The following is a 24,277-nucleotide window of genomic DNA, read 5'->3' on the forward strand; positions in this document are numbered from 1 at the left end:
GAGGAAGAGAGAGACAGAAAAGAAGGAGAAAGAGGAGGAGGAGGAAAGAGAGGGGAGAGAGAAAGACAGAGTAAGCAAGCAGACGGCTTCATCCCTGGCAAGCTTTCTCTAGCAGAGGTCCTGGCTATGCACTTTGCATTGGCCCTTCCTCAGTCACCAAGTCATTGAATGGGAGGAGGGAAGGCTGGTACTGGCCTGGGTGGATGCATGGCGTGGATGTCAGGTGTAGTACTGCAGCCTGGCGTGCGGCTGGAGGCAGGATCCTAACCACCTGAGGAGAACGGGAAGAAAGAGAGAAAGGTGCATCCCTCCAAATTTCACTACCCTGTGAGGTAGAAGAAAAGTCCTTTCTATAACTCCCAGAACCACACAATAAAAGGAAACACATGTTTTTTTTTTCCCCAAACACAAAAACATGTGAAAACATTTAGCAATACCTCTGCAAAGGTTATAAAGCGTACAACAGGGAATCATAAACCAGGAGAGGCAGAGTGCATACCAGGCCAAATAAGAACAGAATACAGTAGGTAAGGAAAGCCGGCCAGTGGGATATGCCAGTCATCAACAATCAGAAGGTGCAAAAGAGACAATCCTTCAGCAATGAAGCATTATGTGACACCCTCATGCTCCGTGGGCTCATCAGCTACAGGGGGCAGTTGGTGGCTTCTGCCCCTATAGAATGGATTTTCATTTCCTCTCTGATACAGAGGGATCTATGGTGCGCCAGTGTAATTGTTGTAGGGAGACTGTCATAAGGTGAGAAGGCTGTTGCCAGTCTGTCTATGGATCATGGCTTCTGATCAGGCAGTCCGTTTACCAGCTTTGTCACATTGTTCACAGATTTCAGTAACACCTGCATCCGACAAGTCTGCAAACACATCTCCTTCCACAGAGACTCGAGGCCTTTGCAGACTGTGTTGGGCAGTACTGTTGCCCAACACTATTGGGAGGCCAGTCTAGGCACGATGAGCCTGCCCATGTATCAATAGTTAGTTGTGAGAGCCTGATGTATTTGAGTGCTTCTGATGGCAGGAACTCTACTGCTGACTCCTTATAGAAACTACCTGCAGTCTTCAGGCCTGGCATGCTGAGTATGGAACCAGAAAATCAACCACCTCCTCAAGGCGGCTATATTTGGCTTCTTCTACTTGCATGGTCCTGGCTAGGGTTGAAGTGCAAGAAGAAGCAGATAGGTGTACAGTAGGTATTAAAGCAACTGCACGCCTTTTGCTCGACTGACACTTGCAACCCATATTCCAAGGTTGTCCCCTTCCTGGATACTGGGCCCACTCCCACCTCCTAAGGGTATGGAGCATTCAAGCAAACTTGGACAATGGGTCTTGTACTGGGATTTCAATATACTGGCCTGCTTTTGTCTTGCAGTTCTGCCATCATATTTAAAGACAGTGTAAGTGTGCTGTTTCTTTGCTGGCCCGAGGAAGAGAACTTAGCTCATAAGAACATAAGAACATGCCATACTGGGTCAGACCAAGGGTTCATCAAGCCCAGCATCCTGTTTCGAACAGTGGCCAATCCAGGCCATAAGAACCTGGCAAGTACCCAAAAGCTAAGTCTGTTCCATTTTACCATTGCTAGTAATAGCAGTGGCTATTTTCTAAGTCAACTTAATTAATAGCAGGTAATGGACTTCTCCTCCAAGAACTTATCCAATCCTTTTTTAAACACAGCTATACTAACTGCACTAACCACATCCTCTGGCAACAAATTCCAGAGTTTAATTGTGCGTTGAGTGAAGAAGAACTTTCTCCGATTAGTTTTAAATGTGCCCCATGTTACGGCTGTGGCTGCTGTGCTACCGCCTCACCACCAGGGGTCCCTCTAGTGCTGGCTTTCCTGACAGGCCCAGTCCATCTCCTATGTCCATTCTATGCTCTGGGTGTGCCCTCTTAACCCTGCCTGACAGTTGCCTCGGTGCTTCGGCATCGAGCTCACCTGGGCTCCCTGCTCTAGCCTGCCTTGCGCGGCCTTCGGGCCTATCCTTGCCTTGCCTTGCGCGGCCTTCGGGCCTATCCTTGCCTTGCCTTGCGCGGCCTTCGGGCCTATCCTTGCCTTGCCTTGCCTTGCGTGGCCTTCGGGCCTATCCTTGCCTTGCCTTGCGTGGCCTTCGGGCCTTTCCTTTCCTTGCCTTGCCTTGTGCGGCCTTTTGGCCTTCTTCCTCGATTTCCATACCTGGCCTACGGGCCTTCCGTGTGTGTGTGGGTGGCCTACGGGCCTTCTGACCTGCCTTGCCCCGCTATTGGTGTGTGGCCTACGGGCCTTCCGTGTGTGTGTGTGTGGCCTACGGGCCTTCTGACCTGCCTTGCCCCGCTATTGGTGTGTGGCCTACGGGCCTTCCGTGTGTGTGTGTGTGGCCTACGGGCCTTCTGACCTGCCTTGCCCCGCTATTGGTGTGTGGCCTACGGGCCTTCCGTGTGTGTGTGTGTGGCCTACGGGCCTTCTGACCTGCCTTGCCCCGCTATTGGTGTGTGGCCTACGGGCCTTCTGACCTGCCTTGCCCCGCTATTGGTGTGTGGCCTACGGGCCTTCCGTGTGTGTGTGTGTGTGGCCTACGGGCCTTCTGACCTGCCCTGCCCTGCTTACTGTGCCCTGACCCAGCCTGGACCCAGACACTGCTGACTGCCGCCTGCCCTGACCCAGCCTGTACTAGACACTGCCACTTGCCGCCTGCCCTGACCCAGCCTGAACCCAGACTCTGATTCTTGCTGCCTGCCCTGACCCAGCCTGGTACCTGACTCTGTTCGAGCTTCCTGTCTCTCTCCACCTGGAGCCACCCTGCTGGGTGGTGTGCACGACTCCTGTCCGGAGCCCAAGCGTACTAGTCGCCTGCCCTGACCCAGCCTGAACCCAGACTCTGATTCTTGCTGCCTGCCCTGACCCAGCCTGGTACCTGACTCTGTTCGAGCTTCCTGTCTCTCTCCACCTGGAGCCACCCTGCTGGGTGGTGTGCACGACTCCTGTCCGGAGCCCAAGCGTAACACCCCATGCTAACTTCATGGAGTGCCCCCTAGTCCTTCTATTATCCGAAAGAGTAAATAACCGATTCACATCTACCCGTTCTAGACCTCTCATGATTTTAAACACCTCTATCATATCCCCCCTCAGCCGTCTCTTCTCCAAGCAGAAAAGTCCTAATCTCTTTAGTCTTTCCTCATAGGGGAGCTGTTACGTTCCCCTTATCCTACTCTTTCCTGTTACGTTCCCCTTATCCTACTCTTTCCTGGATGATTCGGTCCTCTATCCTTCAAACGACGGACCTTGGCTCCTTCAAAACGATGAACCTTGTCACCTTCATAACGGTGGACCTTGGCACCTCCAGTTTTAATCATCTTTAGCTTTAACCCACATTGTTATTGTACGATATACAATAATCTGTATTGCACTATTGTACCATGTTGCAATCACTTCCTACATGTTTTTTTTTTTTTTTCCTATCTGTTCTTTCTTCCAGCGATAAGCTCCCAAGTTTTTTTACTCCTTGTTAATTGTAACTTTGCCTTATTCATCTCTATTGTTATTTTCCTCAGTTATTGTCTTAGTTATCCCCTTGTTCTTTGTAAACCGATCCGATATGGTTTTACTATGAAGGTCGGTATAAAAAAGTGTTAAATAAATAAATAAATCATTTTGGTAGCCCTTCTCTGTACCTTCTCCATCGCAATTATATCTTTTTTGAGATGCGGCGACCAGAATTGTACACAGTATTCAAGGTGCGGTCTCATCATGGAGCGATACAGAGGCATTATGACATTTTCCGTTTTATTCATCATTCCTTTTCTAATAATTCCCAACATTCTGTTTGCTTTTTTGACTGCTGCAGCACACTGCACCGACGATTTCAATGTGTTATCCACTATGACACCTAGATCTCTTTCTTGGGTTGTAGCACCTAATATGGAACCCAACATTGTGTAATTATAGCATGGGTTATTTTTCCCTATATGCATCACCTTGCACTTATCCACATTAAATTTCATCTGCCATTTGGATGCCCAATTTTCCAGCTTCACAAGGTCTTCCTGCAATTTATCACAATCTGCTTGTGATTTAACTACTCTGAACAATTTTGTGTCATCTGCAAATTTGATTATCTCACTCGTCGTATTTTTTTCCAGATCATTTATAAATATATTGAACAGTAAGGGTCCCAATACAGATCCCTGAGGCACTCCACTGTCCACTCCCTTCCACTGAGAAAATTGCCCATTTAATCCTACTCTCTGTTTCTTGTCTTTTAGCCAGTTTGCAATCCACGAAAGGACATCGCCACCTATCCCATGACTTTTTACTTTTCCTAGAAGCCTCTCATGAGGAACTTTGTCAAACGCCTTCTGAAAATCCAAGTATACTATATCTACCGGTTCACCTTTATCCACATGTTTATTAACTCCTTCAAAAAAGTGAAGCAGATTTGTGAGGCAAGACTTGCCCTGGGTAAAGCCATGCTGACTTTGTTCCATTAAACCATGTCTTTCTATATGTTCTGTGATTTTGCCACTATTTTCCTGGCACTGAAGTCAGGCTAACCGGTCTGTAGTTTCCAGGATCGCCCCTGGAGCCCTTTTTAAAGCTGATCGCAGATGACTGAGTTAGTCTAGTAAAAAGGACTCACCTGCAACTCGATTTCTATCATCATCATCATTTCGAATGTTTTTAAAGTTCTCTTTTATGCATCCTGGTCAAGATATCATTGCATCAACGGTCTGGCCTAGGAAAACGTCTGCCACAAGAATCTCACCTTGTTCTCTGTAGTGTTTTATCTTGAGTGTGTGAGTGAAGATTTAACCGTGTCTTTAGTTTCTGGGCCCGTTTCTCCACGTAGCATCCGTCTTCGCACCTTTTGATTTGAATGATGCATAGATATCCTCCTGCAGAAACTGGAACGCGGGACTGGGATCCTTTTAAGCCGAATGCCTTTTCCAGCTGGGTTAGCGCTGGCAGAGTGGGCAGCAGGATACCTTGCAGCTTCTTTCCTTTCAGTTTCTGTTGGAAGCTTGTCTCTCCCCAGTTTTCTGCAGATCACTTGGCTGCCAGGATGGAGGAGCAGGAAACATTTCTTTTCGGCGAATCGTCCTTCAGTAACAGTGGCTGGAGATCTTTTATAATTTATGTTACCGCAAGGGGTACCGGCTCTCTCCGGTTTTCCATGGTTTGGACGGCAGCAGTCGTTTGTACGAGGCACAGGGCAATTTTTAAACGCTGCTTCCCCGGGTAAGAGGTCTTTGAAGAAGTTGCCCACCCTGCATGTGGTTACGCCCGTTGTTCCATAAGGCCTGCATTTTTATCCCAATTTTCACGCAGCAACAACATGCACAACTTTGGATTTTCAGAACTACGCAAGCTGTTTTGATTGGAAGAAAGTACGCACAGAAAACGCGCTTTTTCTTTGGGGACTTTTTAAAGGGAAGGTGCACGCGCGTTTCCTCTTTTCAAACTGGTGCAACGTCCGTAGGGGAAAGCACCCGTGGCCTTTTCACCTGCCTGCACGGTTTTGAAAACCTCCCATGTCCTGGGTGCAGTCCTTTTGTTTGAAGGATTCAGCAAGCAAGTCGCACATCCCTGTCTTTTGGGTTACAGCATCTCCAGTGGTAACATCTGGATTGGCTGTGTGTATAATGGATTTTGTTGTACATGAAAGGTGGAAACTGGAGTTGTAAAGGCAGCTGCATCTGTCAGCCATTTTTCTGAGTACAGATGTGTGTAAATATCCATTGTTAATCAAGTCTGTCATGGCTGGTAAATTAACTCTTTCTGTGGAGTAATCTACTTTGGATCTGATAGCATGGATGGGATGCATTTGAAAAACTGCAAAATTGTTTGAGTTTCTCCTTCCCTTCAGTCCAACTCATAATGTTGTCATCAATGTACTGGTAGTACCAGGAAGGTCTGGTATGGCGTCTATGGCCATGGCACTACCCTATGCCAGTATTGGAAAAGAAATTCCTGCACGGATATTGCACCAAACACTGCTGTAAATGAACCTATCATGTACTTGTATATTAGAATAACATCATTCTTAGCTCGTTCTGGCTTGATCTGATGAACAGAGCACAACTCTCAAAAGCCAGTCACAAATGTATTAAGTTAGTCCAACAAAAAGGCCTCACCTGCAGTTTGTGGATGGATCATTATTTCTACGTGCCTGTGCGGAGTAATGTGGCAAGCCCATGACTTTAGCTCAATTTGAAAAGATTGTTCAGGTCACTTTTTATTAGCAGCACCTGAAGAACTGCTTGACACCTCACTGACAGGAACTAAACGAGTTCAGGAGTAATTAATTAAAAGCCAGCTCCGGAGTAATAACATTATGCAATGTTTTCTAACTATGCAAATGTGTACCCACTTAGCCTGAAGGAAATATTGACGTGACAAAAAGAAAATACCAGAAATGCTTACGCAGAAGCGATGGTAACAGGATCTTTACTCTAGGTTGCGAAAGGAAATTCGTCATCCCCTTAATGCAGCAGGGCTACCAAAAAGAATTTGTAAATAATTTATTCAGCAGCTGAAAGAGAGCAATCTATTATAGAAGCAGTACTAGAGCATCTTCCCACATCAGTGTAATGCCCCCGCTCCCCACTTCCCAGGTGTTAGCATCAGCGCAGGGCTCCCCCACAGTTGGTAGCGTCCTGGCATGGGTCATCCAACAGAAGCTGTTGGAAGAGGGGGAAATGTAGTTATAGCCTGGGCCCTCTCCTAAATCCCCACAGTACTGGTGAATCAAAGATTCTTCACAAGTTTTCCAATCAGGGCGATTAAATATCCAGCCAGTAGCATGGGGCCTGAAGAATGTTTGCTGGATGTTATGAACACCCAAAGCCTTGTCAGCTTTCTGATAACTGGGGCATGTGAGGGGCCTTTTCTTTTTGGCAAAAGTTAGAAAATTCTATGCACCTACATTTTGAAATTATTTTCCATACTCGGAAGTCAAAACACATCAAGTTCCCATTTGCTGTATAATTACAGAAATAACTAGAAATAGATTTGGAAGTCAATAGCTTCTTCCCTTTTCTTTTAGGAGCTATTAATGCAATTTGTGAAACTCAAAAAAATCACCAAGCTCTGATTGCGACTTGTCAGATGCAAAAGAGAGTCGGATGCGGTAACAGTAGAGCCCATGGGGCTCAGTATTCAGTCTGTACACAATGACAACTGAGGCTGGATCACTTTTAAGGAGGCCCACGTCCAAATTTGTCACAGTGCCAACAAGTAGTCATGAAATGTCAGGACAAATTGTCACACGAATACACAGTATGCCCTTAGCTGCAGTGTTGGTTTTGTGAAGTTTTATGTGATAAGGCAGGGCTTCCCAGCCAGTCGGGTTTTCAGGATATCCACAATGAATATGCATGAGATAAATCAGTATGCATTGGAGAACTCGATATATGCAACTTTATCTCATACGTATTCATTGTAGACAGCCTGAAAACCCAGCTGGCTGGGAGGTCACCATGACAGTTTTGGGAAGGCCTGTGATTAGGCAGTGTTTCTCAAGCCGGTCCTGGACTCCCCCCACAGCTAGTCTGGGTTTCAGGATATCCACAATGAATATGCATGAGATAAATTAGTATGCATTGGAGAACTCGATATATGCAACATTATCTCATACATATTCATTGTAGACAGCCTGAAAACCCAGCTGGCTGTGAGGTCACCATGACAGTTTTGGGAAGGCCTGTGATTAGGCAGTGTTTCTCAAGCCGGTCCTGGACTCCCCCCACAGCTAGTCTGGTTTTCAGGATATCCATAATGAATATACAAAATATAGATCTGTATGCAATGAAATCTCATGCATATTCATTTTGGATATTTTGAAAACAGGACTGGCGAGAGGGTACTCCTTGGCTGATTTGAGAAACATTATGATAAGGGATGGACTGAATTAATCCTAGTTTTATTTGATTGCATCTCTGGATTTATAATCCTGCATTTTGTTTTAGATAAACTGGAACTACAAATCCATAGATGTTCATAGCAAAATTACAACAGAGGCAGGCAGTTCCTTTTAAGAAAAAACAGTAGAGTTGCCAACTGGTTCTGTTTCTGTTGGTCAGGCTAATCCTGTCCTGGTTTTACCCCACTGCATGCAGGGACTTGTAGTTCAGATTTTGCAAAGAAAAGCAGCAATACCAAGCCCATGCATGCCGTGCCCTGACCTGTAGAATCAGAGACATATATGTTGTCAGATCAAAAGAAAGAAAGCTCTGGCAGGCCCAGTGGTAGAGCTGTTTGCTGCAGTGCAGGAGACCTGGGTTGGATTACCGAGCGTAGTTTCTTTTCTTTAAGCTTGCTGGGGCTGGGGATGCTGCAGAGGCAGTGCTCACAGCCCTCGGGGAAGCAGTCTCAGACATCACAGAACAGTGACACCTAGTGAGCAGACTCGGGGTGTGCTTCTGCTGAGTTCTGGAGGGAGCTGCCCATAGATAGGGTTGCCACGTTATTCAGGTCAACTTGTAGCAGCCGCTCCAGTCCTGGTTGTCCCCCACTTTGTGCTTGCATTTATTATTCTGAAGTGACTACATTTCCATAGCAGAAAAACTAAATGAATTCTTTGCTTCCGTCTTTACTCATGAAGATATCAGGGAGACCCCCTACACTGGTAACGTCCTTTAAGAGTGGTGATTCGGAGGAATTGAATCAAATCATGGTGAATGAGACAGATGCAACCGAGCAAATTAATAAACTAAAGAGCAACAAATCATCAGGACTGGATGGTAAACACACCCCAGAGTTCTGAAAGAACTCAAAACTGAAATTGAAGATTTATTACTAGTAATTTCTAACTTCTCATTCCAATCAGCTATGGTACCTGAGGATTGGAGGGTGGCCAATGTAATGCCTATTTTTTAAAATGGCTCCAGAGATGATCCAGTACATTGCAGACCAGTGAGCCTGTCATTGGTACCGGGCAAAATGTTTGAAGTTATTCTAAAAAAGTAAATTACTGACAGTCTGGATAGACACATAGTAATGTGGTAGAGCTAACATGGATTTAGCAAAGGGAAGTCTTGTCTTACAATCTGTTAGATTTTTTTTTGAAGGGGTTATCAAAAGTGGACAAGGGTGAGTCAGTTGATATAATGTATCTGGATTTTCAGAAGGCATTTGAAAAAGTCCCTCATGACAAACTCATCAGAAAATTAAAAAGTCATGGGATAGGAGGCAATGTCCTATCGTGGATTGATAACTGGCTAAAGGATAAGAAACTGAAAGTTGGAATGAATGGTCATTTTTCTCAGTGCAGAAAAATAAACAGTGGAGTGCCCAGGGATCTATACTGTGGCCAGTGCTTTTTAATGTATTTATAAATGATCTAAAAAAGGGAGTGATGAGTAAGGTGATCAAATTTGCAGATGACATAAATTATTCAAATCACTAGCCAATTCTGAGGACCTTGGCATCTAAATGGCAGATGAAATTTAATGTGGACAAGTGTAAAGTGATGCATATAGGGAAGAATAATCCAAACTATAGTTACACGATGCTGGGTTCCATATTAAGCATCACCACTCAAGAACAGGATCTTGGAATCAATGTGGACAATACTTTGAAACCCTTGGTCAAAAAAACAAATAGAACGTTAAGTATTATTGGGAAAGGAATGGAAGATAAAACAGAGGATATCATAATGAATCTACATAGATCCCTGGTGTGACTGTACCTTGACTATTGTGTGTAGTTCTGGTCACCACAAAAGCAGAACTAGAAAATGTATAGAGAAGGGCGTCAAAATGATATAAGGCTAAACAGCTGAGAGGAGATATGACAGAGGTCTATAAACCCTTGAGTGGGGTGGAGCTCGTAAACAGGGAATGTTATTTACCCTTTCAAATAGTGCTAGAACTAGGGGACACGCCATGAAGCTAATAGCAAGCACTTTTAAAATAAATTTAAAAAAGCATTTTTTTTCACTTGGCACACAATTAAACTGAGGAATTTGTTACCAGAGTAGGTGGTGAAAGCAGTTGGTATAGTTGGATTTTAAGTATAGGGCCGGATTTTAAGATCTACACGAGGGCGTAGATTTGTGCGCGCAACCCGGCGTGCACAAATCTACGCCTGATTTTATAACATGCGCGCGCATGTTATAAAATCCGGGGTCGGCGCATGCAAGGGGATGCACACTTGTGCACTTTGCGTGCACCGAACCCTAGGGGAGTCTCGATGGCTTTCCCTGTTCCCTCTGAGGCCGCTCCCGGAGCAACCTCGGAGGGAACTTTCCGTCCGCCCCTCCCCCCCCCCCCCCCCCACCTTCCCCTCTCTTCCCCTATCTAACCGACCCTCCAGCCCTACCCAAATCCCCCGGACTGCCCCCTGACCAGCGCCCCGCCCCCTTCCCACCCCTTTTTCAAAGCCCCGGGGCTTGCGCGCGTCGTCGGACCTATGCAAAATAGGCTCGCCAAGCGTAACCCCCCTGCGCGTGTAAATCCAGCCGGATTTATGCGTGCAGGGCTTTTAAAATCTGGCCCATAGTTACACAGTAGATGACTGCAGAAAAAGACCAATTGGCGCCACCATCCTGTCTGCCCAGTTATTCCTGACCCTGTCTTCATATGTATTTGCTCAACATAAAAAGATGTTATAGATGAGTCTACAAGACCACAGAGGTCCCTTCCTCAGATGTAACTCTTCTATGCTCTCATAAGCTCACCTACAATGGCTTTTTAATGTTGCTCCAATAAACGCTTTCATAGCTCCAGTAGGATTCCTGCTTCTTTCTGGATCCTTAAGTCCTGAAGGCTCAAAGCACTGTAACCCAACAGAAGACACTTCCAATGAAAGGTGTAAGCGAAAGCCAAGGGAGAAATCTGCTGCCACCCCCTAAAAACGGATTCCACTTTTTTCCAGGGTCAATGCAGCTAGAAGACCACTGCATTCCAGCCTCATGTGTAAATGGTTCAATCTTCAAATAGTGATACATTTAACAAAAAAATATTTATTTATTTATTTATTTCGCGCTTTTATATACCGAAATTCTTATAACAAGTTACAAATCAAATCGGTTTACATTATAACGATGACCATTGCATGAGAATGCAGTACATTAAACAAGGAAAAACTAACTTGGATCCATAGAACTGGGTTTAAACAGAGAAAATAAAAGCAGAACTTTAATCGGTGAGCCGGGTACTAACTTAGAAGTGTACTCAAGCGCCTAAGGAAGACAGTGGCGCATGGTACTAAGGAGGAGCATTCATAGAAGGTCTGTACAGTGTAAGGCTAATTAGAGAGATGATAGTGCTTCTTTAGGGTTTTTAGAACAGATTACAGGAATCCCACTCCCTGTCCCCTGAAGGAACAAACACACCAAGGAGCAACCTCTCGTGCTAAGATGAAAGAGATTTCCCCACCTTCAGTGGAAAGGATTCATCTCCCTCAGTCATGACATTATGGAAGCCAACAGTGGAGGCAGCCATTGCTCAAAAACTAATAAAATCCCAGCTAAACTTCACCCAGTTTTAGCAGATATAAAATATGGCTGGGTATGATACATGAGACCTTAAGGAGAAATACTTATCCAACGCCATTAGCTGATTGCCAAACTTGGTTAGGAAGGGGTTTTGCAAATGCATGGAGTTTTCTTCACCTTGCCCTGGATTACAATGCAGTGAGAGCTGTTAGCCAATCTTAGAACATAAGAACATAAGAACATGCCATACTGGGTTAGACCAAGGGTCCATCAAGCCCAGTATCCTGTTTCCAGTAGTGGACAAGACAGGTCACAAGTACCTGGCAGGATACGAAGGAGTAGATAGATTCCATACTGCTTATCCCAAGAATAGGCAGTGGATTTCTCCAACTCTGCTTTAATAACAGTTAATGGACTTTTCTTCCAGGAACTTGACCAAACCTTTTTTAAACGCAGCTATACCAACAGCTTTCACCACATCCTCTGTCAATGAATAACAGAGCTTAATTATGCATTGAGTAAAAAAACTATTTTCTCTTATTAGTTTAAAAATGATTTACCCAGTAACTTCATTATGTGTCCCCTGGTCTTTGTACTTTTCAAAAGAGTAAATAAGTGATTAGTGATTACTTGTTGCATTCCACTCGTTATTTTATAGACCTCTATCATATCTCCCCCTTAGCCATCTCTTCTCCAAGCTGAAGACTCCTAACCTCTTTAGCCTTTCCTTAGAGGGGAATTATTCCATCCCCTTTATCATTTTGGTCGCCCTTCTCTGTACCTTTTCTAATTCTGCTATATCTTTCTTGAGATGTGGTGACCAGAACTGCACACAATACCCAAGATGAGGTCGCACCATGGAGCGATACAGAGTCATTATGATATTCTCTGTTTTATTCTCCATTCCTTTCTAATAATCCCTAGCATTTTATTTGCTTTCTTGGCTGCTGCTGCTGCACATTGAGCAGAAGATTTCAACGTATTATCAACGATGACACATCGATCCTTTTCCTGAGTGGTGACTCCTAATGTGAAACCTTGCATTTTGTAGCTATAATTTGGGTTTCTCTTCCCTAAGTGCATCACTTTGCACTTGTCAACATTAAATTTAATTTTCCATTTGCATGCCCAGTCCCAGTTTTGCAAATTCCTCTTGCAACTTCTCACAATATTCTTGTGATTTGACAACTTTGAATAATTTTGTCTCACTGGCAAATCTGATCACCTCGCTTGCTGTTCCCATTTCCAGGTCATTTATAAATATATTAAAAAACATCGGTCTCAGAATAGATCCCTGGGGCACTCCACTATTCACCTTTTTCCATTTAGACCTACTCTCTGTTTTCTATCTTTTAACCAGTTGGCAATCCACAATAGGACACTGCCCCCAACCCATGACTTTATAATTTCCTAAGAAGTCTCTCATGAGGGACTTTGTCATATGTTTTCTGGAAATCCAGATACACTATATCAACTGGCTCACCTTTAGAACATAAGAACATGCCATGCTGGGTCAGACCAAGGGTCCATCAAGCCCAGCATCCTGTTTCCAACAGAGGCCAAACCAGGCCACAAGAACATGGTAATTACCCGAACACTAAGAAGATCCCATGCTACTGATGCAATTATTTACATCCTCAAAAAAATGTAGCAAATTTGTGAGGCAAGACTTCCCTTGGCTAAATCCTTCTTGGCTTTGTCCCTTTAAACTATGCTTATCTAGATGTTTAGCAAATTTGTTCTTTATGATAGTTTCTACCATTTTGCCTGGCACAGATGTCAGACTCACTGGTCTGTAATTTCCTGGATCACCCCTTGATCCCTTTTTAAAAATTGGCATGACATTGGCAACCCTCCAGTTTACAAATTTCCAATAGCAGGTCCGCAATTTCATTTCTCAGTTCTTTCAGCACTCTGGGATGTATGCCATCTGGTCCAGGTGATTTGCTACTCTTTAGTTTGTCAATTTGCCCTGGTACATCATCCACAGTTCACTGAGATTTGTTTCAGTTCCTCTGAATCATCACCTTTGAATATAATTTCTGGCATTTGTAAGAGGGCTACCTGTGTATTATATGGTTTGATACTCAAGCCTCTACTTTGACACATTAGATCCTTGCATATGATAATTTTGTGTCTAATTAAATTTGGCACCAAGCACAAACATGGCTGCAGGGAGTAATAATATTCTGACACCCAGTCTACAGGTATTTAGCTATACAGAACAACAAGTAGTGGACATGTTAAAGGACACATCCTGGTTTGAAGACTCAGAATTTCCTAGTGAAACTAGCATTTGGTCAGATTTATTATAACAGCATAAACTTTTGATTTGAGATGACCTACACAGTGAAACTCTGTTCCAGTATATAAAATAATCTATGATCCCAAGAGGGCTAAGGATCAATAAAGAACCTAAGATCTTCATGGATGATGATACCTTTCTTAACAAATGGATAGGGATTTTAAAGGTGTTCTTTAAACGTAATGCTTCTCATCATAGAAACCACAAAGAAAACTGGCGAAATATTAAAGAACACAGTGGAATCAGCAAAATCTTTATTACAGTCATAATCAACAGTGGATAACTTTGATAAATCTCTACAAGAACGTAATCACACCACTGAATGATTTTGTTCCATCGTACATCAAGATAAGATCTGCAAATTTAGACGTGATGAAAATGATTATAAATCAGGGAATATTTATGCTTGGCAAGCAGAAAAATACCCCACAAGAAAGCGAGTTCTTTTCCAAAGTTCATGTATTTCAGATGACAACACTAATGAAGATCCACAATATTCCCAGCTCAAGAGACCTGTTTCGGAACCAGAATGAGGGGCTTCATGCAGATTTTACAGACGGAGAAGATCTCCATGTTTACCTCCGGAATATTCTCGTCCACAAACGTATTCACAGGCATGTCAAGATCTGCAGTGATTCATTTATCAGGTGAGCACGTTACCTTGACACAAAGGGGTCGATTTTAAAAGGAGTGCAAGTGCATCCATGTGCGCGTGGGTCCCAGTGCGCGCACACGGGCGTGCCAATTTTATAACAAGCGTGCAAGCATGTTATAAAATCCAATGGCAGCACGGACAAGCACGCCGGATTTTAAAATCCACACGCGCATGTGAGGGTGGCCTGCGACTCATGTGGGTGGGAGGGATTTTAAAAGGAGACGTGCGATGACGGGAGTATGGCTTCCCCAATTAAGGAGCGGACTGGGAGGGAACTTCCCTATACCCCCTACCTAACCTTCCTACCCTTTCTCCTCTCCTCTGCGACCCCTAACCCCTTCCTAGCCACTTACTTGTTTTTTGCCTGATTACTTACTGCTCCTCGGGAGCAGAAGTAATCTCCGTGAGCCGGCTGGCTGCCAGTGTGCGCTTGCCCGGGACAACGTCAAATGGCACTGTCCCGGCCCGCCCAGACCATGCCCCCTGGCCCACCCCTTTGGAGAAGCCCAGCACATCGGCACATAACGGGGTTTACGCACGTGGCTGGACCCTTCCAAAAATGCGTGCAAGGCTGGGCCGCACACATAACCTCCCATTTTTATGCACGTGGCCCTTTTAAAATCGGGCCGCAATTGCAGTGCACAACAAAGGTTTATCCTTCGTTCCAACATATCTTTATGATGAATTTTAATGCAGAAAAGATTTATATCGTTTTTCTCGTTCATTACAAGTACGCTTGTTTTTTTTCAAATATTTCCACCTCGTTTCAAGATATGTTCTCAGTTGTTACCATTAGATCACGGTGGTTGCCCCCAGGTCCTATAGACCCCTAACTAAGACTTTCATGGATCTGGTCCTTACTGATATTAAAAAAATGGAGGAGAAAAAACCTTATGTGACATATAATTTATCCAAAATAGAAATAGAAGCTGTGAAATATTTATGCAAAAATAACAATTTAATAATAAGACCTGCTGATAAGTGCGGTGCAATTGTTGTCCTACACCGAGATCAATACATCAATGAAGTCAACTCACAACTGAGTAACTCTCATTTTTATAAACAACTGCCAACAGATCCAACAGTATTTTTAAGTGATTCTACCAATACAATTCTTAAGAGGAATCTCAGCATTGTTTGACCAGACGTGAAATACAATTTTTGAAACCTCATTCTCCTAAAACACCAGTTTTCTATACTGTGCCTAAAGTTCATAAAGATGGACAAAACCCTCCTGGCAGACCTATAGTTCCGTTGAGAGGGTCGGTATTAGAACCACTGTCTACATTTGTAGACCAATTTTTGAAAAAAGAAATTCCGTTAGCCAGGTCATGTGTGAAAAACACCACTCATTTTTTGAATATTCTTGAGAATTTACCTCGCATTGCTCCCTCTACATTATTAGTGACATTGGATATTAGTTCGCTTTACACAAATATCCCCCAAGATCAGGCACTCCAAATAGTGCAACAGGCCTTAGAGAAACGTCCTGTTCCTCAACGTATACCTTCAGATTTCATAATGCGACTGGCTACCATAGCTTTAAAAACCAAATATTTTTCATTCATGGACTAATTTTATTTACAACTACAAGGAAGTTGCTGTAGGTGCCACCATGGACCCAAGTAGAGCTAATTTATATGTAGCCTATTTTGAAGAAACTTACCTGTAAAATTCACAATTTTTTCAATATATTTCTATATGGCTTCAATTCATTGATGATATTTTTTCCTATGGACTTCAACTCTAGAACATCTTGAACAATTCATTATCTGGCTCAATATTCTTGACCCTCATTTACAGTTTACTCATGATTTCAGTTTTCATCAGATTTCTTATTTGGACGTTTTAATTACAAAACATCAACAAACACTACACACCACTATGTATCGTATACCCATGGAGAGAAATACATTGCTACATTTTACCAGTTTCCATCCTTTTCATCTTTGGTTTAATTTGCCAATAGGACAGTTTCTTAGATTACATCGTATTTGTTCCACAAGAGAGGAATTCATCAAGCAAGCCCAAGATCTGAGTTCCAGATTGCGTTCTAGAGGGTATCCTTTTCATAGTATAAGGAAACCTTATAAGCGGGTTTATAATGCTGAACGCACATATGGGTCAATTTTTAAAAAAACGCATGGTCCATGTGCGCGTGGTTCCTGGCGCCCGCACATGGACACAGCTATTTTATAACATATGCGTGTTGGCGCGTGCGTGTTATAATATACAATATCCACACGCACAGGCGCACTCGATTTTATAATTGGTGCATGCATGTACGGGTGGATGTCTGTCACGCGCTCAATGGAAGGGGTTCTTAAAAAAGTACGCACGGCAATGCAGGTAGGCCTTTCCCAGTTCCCTCCCAGTACACCCCAATTAAGGAGCGGACTGGGAGGGAACTTCCCTAACCCTAACCCTATCTTTTCCTCCCTCTTCCCCTCTCGTCCCCGGCCACTAAACTATCCCTACCTAACCCCTTTTTTTTCATACTTACTTCTGCTCTGGAGGAGCAGTATCTTCTGCGTGCTGGCCAGCTGCTGGTGTGCGCTTCCCCGAGACAGCGGCTAATGGTGCTGTCCCAGCCTACCCTCTGCCCCGCTTCTCCCCGCTCAGACCCCGCCTCCCATGGCCCGCCCCTTTGGAGAGGCCCGGCACTTCGGTGCATCCCCTTCCCCTGTTTCTTGTAATTCTTACTTCTATAGTTCCAATGTAAACTGATATGATGTCCCTACTAATATCGGTATAGAAAATTCTTAAATAAATAAAATAAATAAATAATGGGTGTTATGCGCATGGCTGGGTCCTTCCGAAAATGTGCGCAGCTAGCATGTGGCCCTTTTAAAATCGGGTCGATGGCTCTTACTTGATTCAACACGCAGAAGAAAACAAATGAACATGTCTGTTACGGGTCACTCGTTTGGCTTCTACTGTTTCTTCCATTATTTTCAAACATTGGAATATTTCACAGCCGCATCCTATTTTTGATGCACCTCCAGTTGTAGTGTTCACTAGGGGAAAAAATATTCGGGACTGGATAGTTAAATCAGAAGCCTCAATTCCATCAAATCATTTTTCAAATATTTCGCAAATGAGACTTTTTTCATGCGGTGCCTGCACTATCTGTCAACTTGCCATCACAGGACAAGATATCAGGATTCCAGGTTATACCTGAGTTATTCGTCTCTTCTCCAGAACAGATTGTCAAACTGTGTTTGTAGTGTATTATATCATTTGTCTTTGCCAGAAACTTTGTCAGAAAAATTAAAACTAAACTTATAGACCAGAAAGGTTGTATTAAAAATCAAAGGATCGAAGCCCCTGTGGTAGCACACTGTGTAGAGCAAAATCATGCTTTTCAGGATCTCAGAGGCATTTTAGAACATTTACCCCCTCACCCATGATGAGGCGAACATGAGCTCTATCTTCTCACATTCGGGAACAATTCTGGATTTTTACTTTAAATACAGTAGCCCCAGCAGGTTTAAATCTTGAGCTCGAATGGTACTCTATTTATTTGAATTAAAAATGTAGAAACCTAATTTGTTTAGAAATGTATTTCTGTTTCTTTATATTTATGATGTCACGAGTCTTGAACTTCCAGTTGAATTATGGTGTGAAATACTCCATGTTGCTGTAGCATGTAAGCCCAAGAACATTGTGCTTTGTGGTAAGCTATTGTACAGAATTTTACAGAGATGTTTATTTGTATATATTCTTTTAGATGGATAATTGCACAACATTAAGAAGCGTGAAGAATAATTACGGTGAAGGTCTTGCCAGCCCCCTGAGCAGTTGTTCAAAACACGGCCAGTGTTGGGGCGTTTCGATAGACTTTAAGAAGTACTCCAAAATACAAACGGACCTTCAAGATAAGTTTTTATATGCATAAAAAATATCAAAAAAGTGTTGTATATATAAGAGTGGTGTATTCAAGCCGATGATTAATTATAAGGCAAAAGAAGGCAAGTATTGCCGGTAGTGACCATTATGACTGGCTTATAGCAAACTTGGATGTGTTACATTTTTTATGAGGGCTACCTGTTCATATGGTTTGATACTTAACCCTCTTTGACAAATTAGATTCCCGTATGGGTATATCTCATATCTTCCTCAGTGAATACTGAAGCAAAGAATTCATTTAGTATCTCTACTATGACTTTGTCATCCCTAAGTGCTCCTTTTACCCCTTGATCATCTAATGGTCCATCTGACTCTCTCACAGGCTTTTTACCTCAAATGTACCTGAAACAGTTTTTATTATGAGTTTTTGCTTCCACGGCAAGTTTCTTTTCAAATTCTCTCTTTGCCTTCATTATCAATGCTTTGCATCTGACTTCCCAGTGCTTACGCTGTTTCCTGTTTTCTTCCTTCAGATCCCTTTTCCATTACTTGAAAGATGTTTTTTTAGGTATTACAGCCTCTCTCACCTCACCTTGAACCATGCCAGTAGTCATTTAGGCTTCCTTCCACCTTTTCTAATGCGTGGAATACATCTGGTCTGGGCTTCCAAGATGGTAATTTTAAACAGTATCCATATCTGAGCTTAAGCTCTTAACCTTTGCAGTTGTTCCTTTCAGTTTTTTCTAACCATGTTCCTCATTTTATCATAGTCACCTTTTTGAAAGTCAAATGCTGTCAAAGTAGATTACTTTTTGCACTCCCTCCAGTTATTAAGTGAAATGTGATCATGTTGTGATCACTATTGCCAAGTAGCTCCAACACTGTTACCCCTCGCACCAAATCCTGTTTTCCACTAAGGACAAGGTCTAAAACAGTTTCCCCTCTTGTTGGTTCTTGTACAACTGCTCCATGAAGCAGTCATTTATTTCATGTAGGAATTTCACCTCTCTAGCATGCCCTGATGTGACATTCACCCAGTCAGTACTGATGGGGTAATTGAAATCACCAATCATTACTGTGCTGCTGATTTTGGTAGCTTCCCTAATTTCTTGTACAACCCCTTTTAGGTTTTAGCACTCCACCCCCCACCACCTGTTGTGATCCTGCCTGCGAGGAGCACGGGCAGGCTCTTACCTTCGGGGCCAGTCGGGCCACTGACGCTGCTTCTCTCTTTCTGAATCAGCTGGGGCCGTCCCCGCAGCTGTTGCCATGCGGCCGGCTCCTCTGCTCCTGTTTCTGCCTTCCCCGACGTGCTGCTGCGATCCCGGGACCTTCAGCCAGCAGGGAGGCTGTCCCTGCTGGTGCCTGCTTCAGCCCGGGTCTTCGACCGACAGGGAGCCGTCCCTGCCGGTGCCTGCAGCTCTCTACACTGCCTGCAGCTCTCTACTCTGCCTGCAGCCTGCTAGAGCTCCCACAGCTCCCTGCAGCCAGCCTTACCTCTGCTTCTTACCTGATGTCTTCGCGGCTGGGAGCCGCTCCTGCTTCAGTCCTTGCAGTTCTCGGCTCTCCCTGGGGCTGACTCCTTGGCGTGGAGCCATTCCTGCAGCCAACACCTCTCCTGCTTCAGTCCTTGCTGCTGGGAGCTGCTCCAGTGACCTGCCTTCACCCAGCTCCAGCCCAGGGCTGCTCCGCTGCTCCCCTGGGTCATCCACGTGGCTGAGGACGCCACCAGCTTCCAGCCCTTCTTTCCAGCTTCCTAGGGCGTGAGCGCGCGCCTCTCTACTTCTCTTCTAGGGCCAGCCAGGTGTGGCCCCCTGCTGGCCCCTCCCTGGGCGTTGTCATCATCAGCCCTACTAAAGGGCTCAGCAGTCAGTCTGTCTTTGCCTTCGCAAAGAGTTGGTCACTTCTGGGACTCTACCATCCTTGCTCCAGGAGTTGTCCGTGTTCCAGCCTTCTGCAAGGTCCAGTGTGGCTTGTTCTCTGTTGGAACTCCTCGTCCTGTCTGATGTCTACCTGCTGTTCCAGTCCTGATGTCTGCTTGATGTTCCAGCCCTGATGTTTGCCTGTTCTTGTTCCTGCCCTTGGCCTGTCTTCCAATCCGGTACCCGTGTTCCAGTTCACATGATGCTTCCCTTGCCTTTGGCTGCCGGTGTGCAGCAAACCCTGCTTTAGGCTGCCGGTGTGCAGCAACCCTTGCCTTTGGCTGCCGGTGTGCAGCAAACCCTGCTATAGGCTGCCAGGAGTGCAGCAACCTGCTTCTACCCTGTTCCTGAATCTCCTGAAAGCTAGCACCTTGTTCCTGTGTCTTCGAAATGTCCTGGTGCCTCGCGGCAAGCCATGTCGTGGTCCATGACCAGCCCCATGGGTGGGCTGAGTAGGGCGGTTCGTGATGCAAGCCATGCACCTCGTTCCTGAGTCTGTGAGAAAGCCTTACCCTGTTCCTGAATCTCCTGAAAGCTAGCACCTCGTTCCTGTGTCTTCGAGTTGTCCTGGTGCCTCGTGGCAAGCCATGTCGTGGTCTGTGACCAGCCCCATGGGTGGGCTGAGTAGGGCGCTTCGTGATGCAAGCCATGCACCTCATTCCTGAGTCTTTGAGAAAGCCTTACCTTGTTCCTGAACTCTCTGAAAGCCTGGTATCCTGCGGCAACCCCTGTCGTGGTCCGTGACCAGCCCCACGGGCGGGCTGTGTAGGGCGCTCCATGTTGCCAGCCTTGTACCTCGCCCTTGAGTCTCCTGTATGTATCATACCTCGTTCCTGACTCCACGTCTCTTCCTCCAGTACCTTGTTCCTGAGTCTACATCAGCACGTCCAGTACCCTGTCTCTGAGTCCACGTCTGCACTTCCAGTACCTTGTTTCTGAGTCTCGTCTGCATCCATGTTCCAGTCTTCGCTGCCCTGGCCTCCATCCGGCCTGCCGCTTCGTGACGTACCCTGCGGCAGGTCCGAAAGGGCTGGGAACGGTCGGAGGACTGTTCACAAGACCAACATAGCGTTGTTGGGTCTTCCGAAGCGTGCAGGTCCGGAGGAGGGCCTGTCTCCAGTCATCTCTCCAGCCTCGCTTCCGTCCTGCCCATGCTCAGGCATGCCACGCCTCCCGCGGCACCTCCTCTGAGTTCCTCTGGGGTCGAGCCGTGGCCCAAGGACACACACATCTCCCAGGAGTGGGATCGCTCTCCTAGCGCTCCCCAACACCCCCTTGTCTTCCCCCTCCTGCTAATTTTCATCTCCATTCTCCTTCCAATCCCGAGCAGCCTGGTGCTGAAAGGCCTGCAGACGTTAGTCTGTAATGAAGGATTCGGTGCTTTTGCTGGTCACAGCATCAGCCTTGCTAATGCATGCTCGGAGCACTTTTGTAAGAAAGGTAAGGAGTTGGACCGGGCTTTGACCTGTGATTAGGCTGCTGCTGCTGCCTGGCCTGCGTGGCTCCCTCCTCCTCCTCCTGCTATTAGGTCTTTCTCAAAATATCTTGTCAAATCTCCTACAGACATGCGTTGCTTGTGCGCGTGCATTCTTGCTTTAAAAGGAAACCGTTAATTCCTAGCAGACATCCAAAGATGTTTTATTTCTACTAATAAGTGTGACTTTGCAGTTTGACTTGCAGCCAATCACGTCATGGAGAGATTTTCCGCTGAGGGCACTTCTCTGATGTCCCTGCTCTCCCTGACGTAGCAGGGTGGCACTGGCTTTGGGTTTGGGTGCAGTGCAACACGTCAGCACCTTCACTTACATAAACCTACAGTGCCAGGAATGGTTTGGAGAAAATGGCTTACTTGTGTTGGAAAGTGACACATTTCTTAGAGGCAAAAGGGAGGAAGAGCGGCCTAGTGGTTAAAGAAATGGCCCAAGAACCAGAGCTGCCAGGGCACAAATCTTACTTCTCCCACTGACTTGCCTTTTGACCTTGGGTGAGTCACTTTATCTACCATTGCTTCAGGTACCCACATAGATTGTAAGCTCTTCTGAACAGGGACTTATTGCATCTGAATAATTTTCACCAGTGCTGGGACTGGGGAAGGAGGGCAGCTACTTCAGATGTTTAGCCTAAGGGGTCATCATCAGCAGGGCTGCCTTCACCTCTGGGCATAAGCAGCTCTGCCCTGATGTATGTACATGAACACAGAATGATGAATCCTGCAAAAACAGTGGTGGTGGTGGTGCCGGGCCTAAGAAAGGTGGTGCTATTTGGCGCGCTACTGCCGATGATAATGTTACTAACATTATCGCCTGCAGTGAAGTCACCGCCTTCTCCGCCCCCGACTCCTCCCCTCCCCCTAATTTGCATTCTATCACATGCGAAAAGGCCTTATCGCATGTGTTAGGGCCCTAACACACACAATAAAGCTTTAGAAAATAACCCCCTTTGTTTGTACCTGAGGCAACGGAGGGTAAAGTGACTTGCCCCAGCTCACAAAGAGTGACAGTGGGACCTGAACACTGGTCTCCCCAGGTCGTAGCCCCCTGCTCTCGCCACTGGGCCACTCCTGTGTGCATGAGAGAGACTGTGTACGTGTCTGTGTAAGAGGAAAATTCGAACTCCACACGTATCACTATGTGGCCATCACTGCCCCGACATGGATCCACGTTTCGATAGCTGCACCAGGGGGACTTTTTTTTTTTAATGTATTAGAAACTCTTCTCATCTTTAATCCGCAAGACCGCTCACAAACTACGTCTCCAGAAACCGCTTGCTACGATTCACCTTCCATCTTGTAACATAAAGATAAGTGTGGAGTTTGAGTTTTACTCTCTGTTAGGAGACTGGTTCTTACAAAGACTGCTCTGGCCGGGACCTTTGATACATATAAAAATTAAATGAAAAGAAGTTAGAGTTCCGGAGGTTCGGGTAGAGTTTTTTTTAATAGGAATTAATAAAAAATAAAATAAAGTTGGACTTATGAGTAAAAGCAGTCTGTGACTTCTACACACTGGGGCGGATTCACGCCGGGTTCCGCACACAAATCTGCGCCCGCCCGTAAATCTTAAAATCCGGCCCACTGTGTACTTGGAGGTCCCACAAAAGGAAAAAAGACAAAAGAAAACAAAAAAATATAAGAATTTTGTGTACAATTAATGTATTTAAATATTACTGGGTGAGATGTGGCTGTTGGACACGGGATTGTCTATATAAGCCCCCAGATTACATTAAGGATTGGACCTGCAGTTGGTGATTTTCTTTATCTTTTAATTGATACATTTAGGTATTTCTTGGAATTTTTGTTTAGTGGTCTGTTTCCAAAAATCACAGATTACACATTCATCAGATACTATGACATGATTTCTGAAACATATTTGTATTATGTGTGTATATATATATATATATATATATATGTATGTGTGTGTATATATATTTATATATGTGTGTGTGTCTATATGTGTGTGAGAGGTCTAGAACGGGTAGATGTGAATCGGTTATTTACTCTTTCGGATAATAGAAGGACTAGGGGGCACTCCATGAAGTTAGCATGTGGCACATTTAAAACTAATCAGAGAAAGTTCTTTTTTACTCAACGCACAATTAAACTCTGGAATTTGTTGCCAGAGGATGTGGTTAGTGCAGTTAGTATAGCTGTGTTTAAAAAAGGATTGGATAAGTTCTTGGAGGAGAAGTCCATTACCTGCTATTAAGTTCACTTAGAGAATAGCCACTGCCATTAGCAATGGTAACATGGAATAGACTTAGTTTTTGGGTACTTGCCAGGTTCTTATGGCCTGGATTGGCCACTGTTGGAAACAGGATGCTGGGCTTGATGGACCCTTGGTCTGACCCAGTATGGCATGTTCTTATATATATATATGTGTGTGTGTGTGTGTGTATATGTGTATGTGTATCTGTGTGTATATATATGTGTGTGTATGTGTGTATATATATATATTTGTGTATATGTGTGCATATATATTTGTGTGTATATGTGTATATATATGTGTGTGTATATATGTGTGTGTGTGTAGATAGATGTGTATATGTGTGTATATATATGTATATATGTGTGTGTGTGTGTGTATATATATATATGTATGTTTATATATATATATGTGTGT

This window comes from Rhinatrema bivittatum, chromosome 7 (genome assembly GCF_901001135.1).
Source record: "Rhinatrema bivittatum chromosome 7, aRhiBiv1.1, whole genome shotgun sequence".
In the NCBI taxonomy this organism is placed as follows: Eukaryota; Metazoa; Chordata; class Amphibia; order Gymnophiona; family Rhinatrematidae; genus Rhinatrema; species Rhinatrema bivittatum.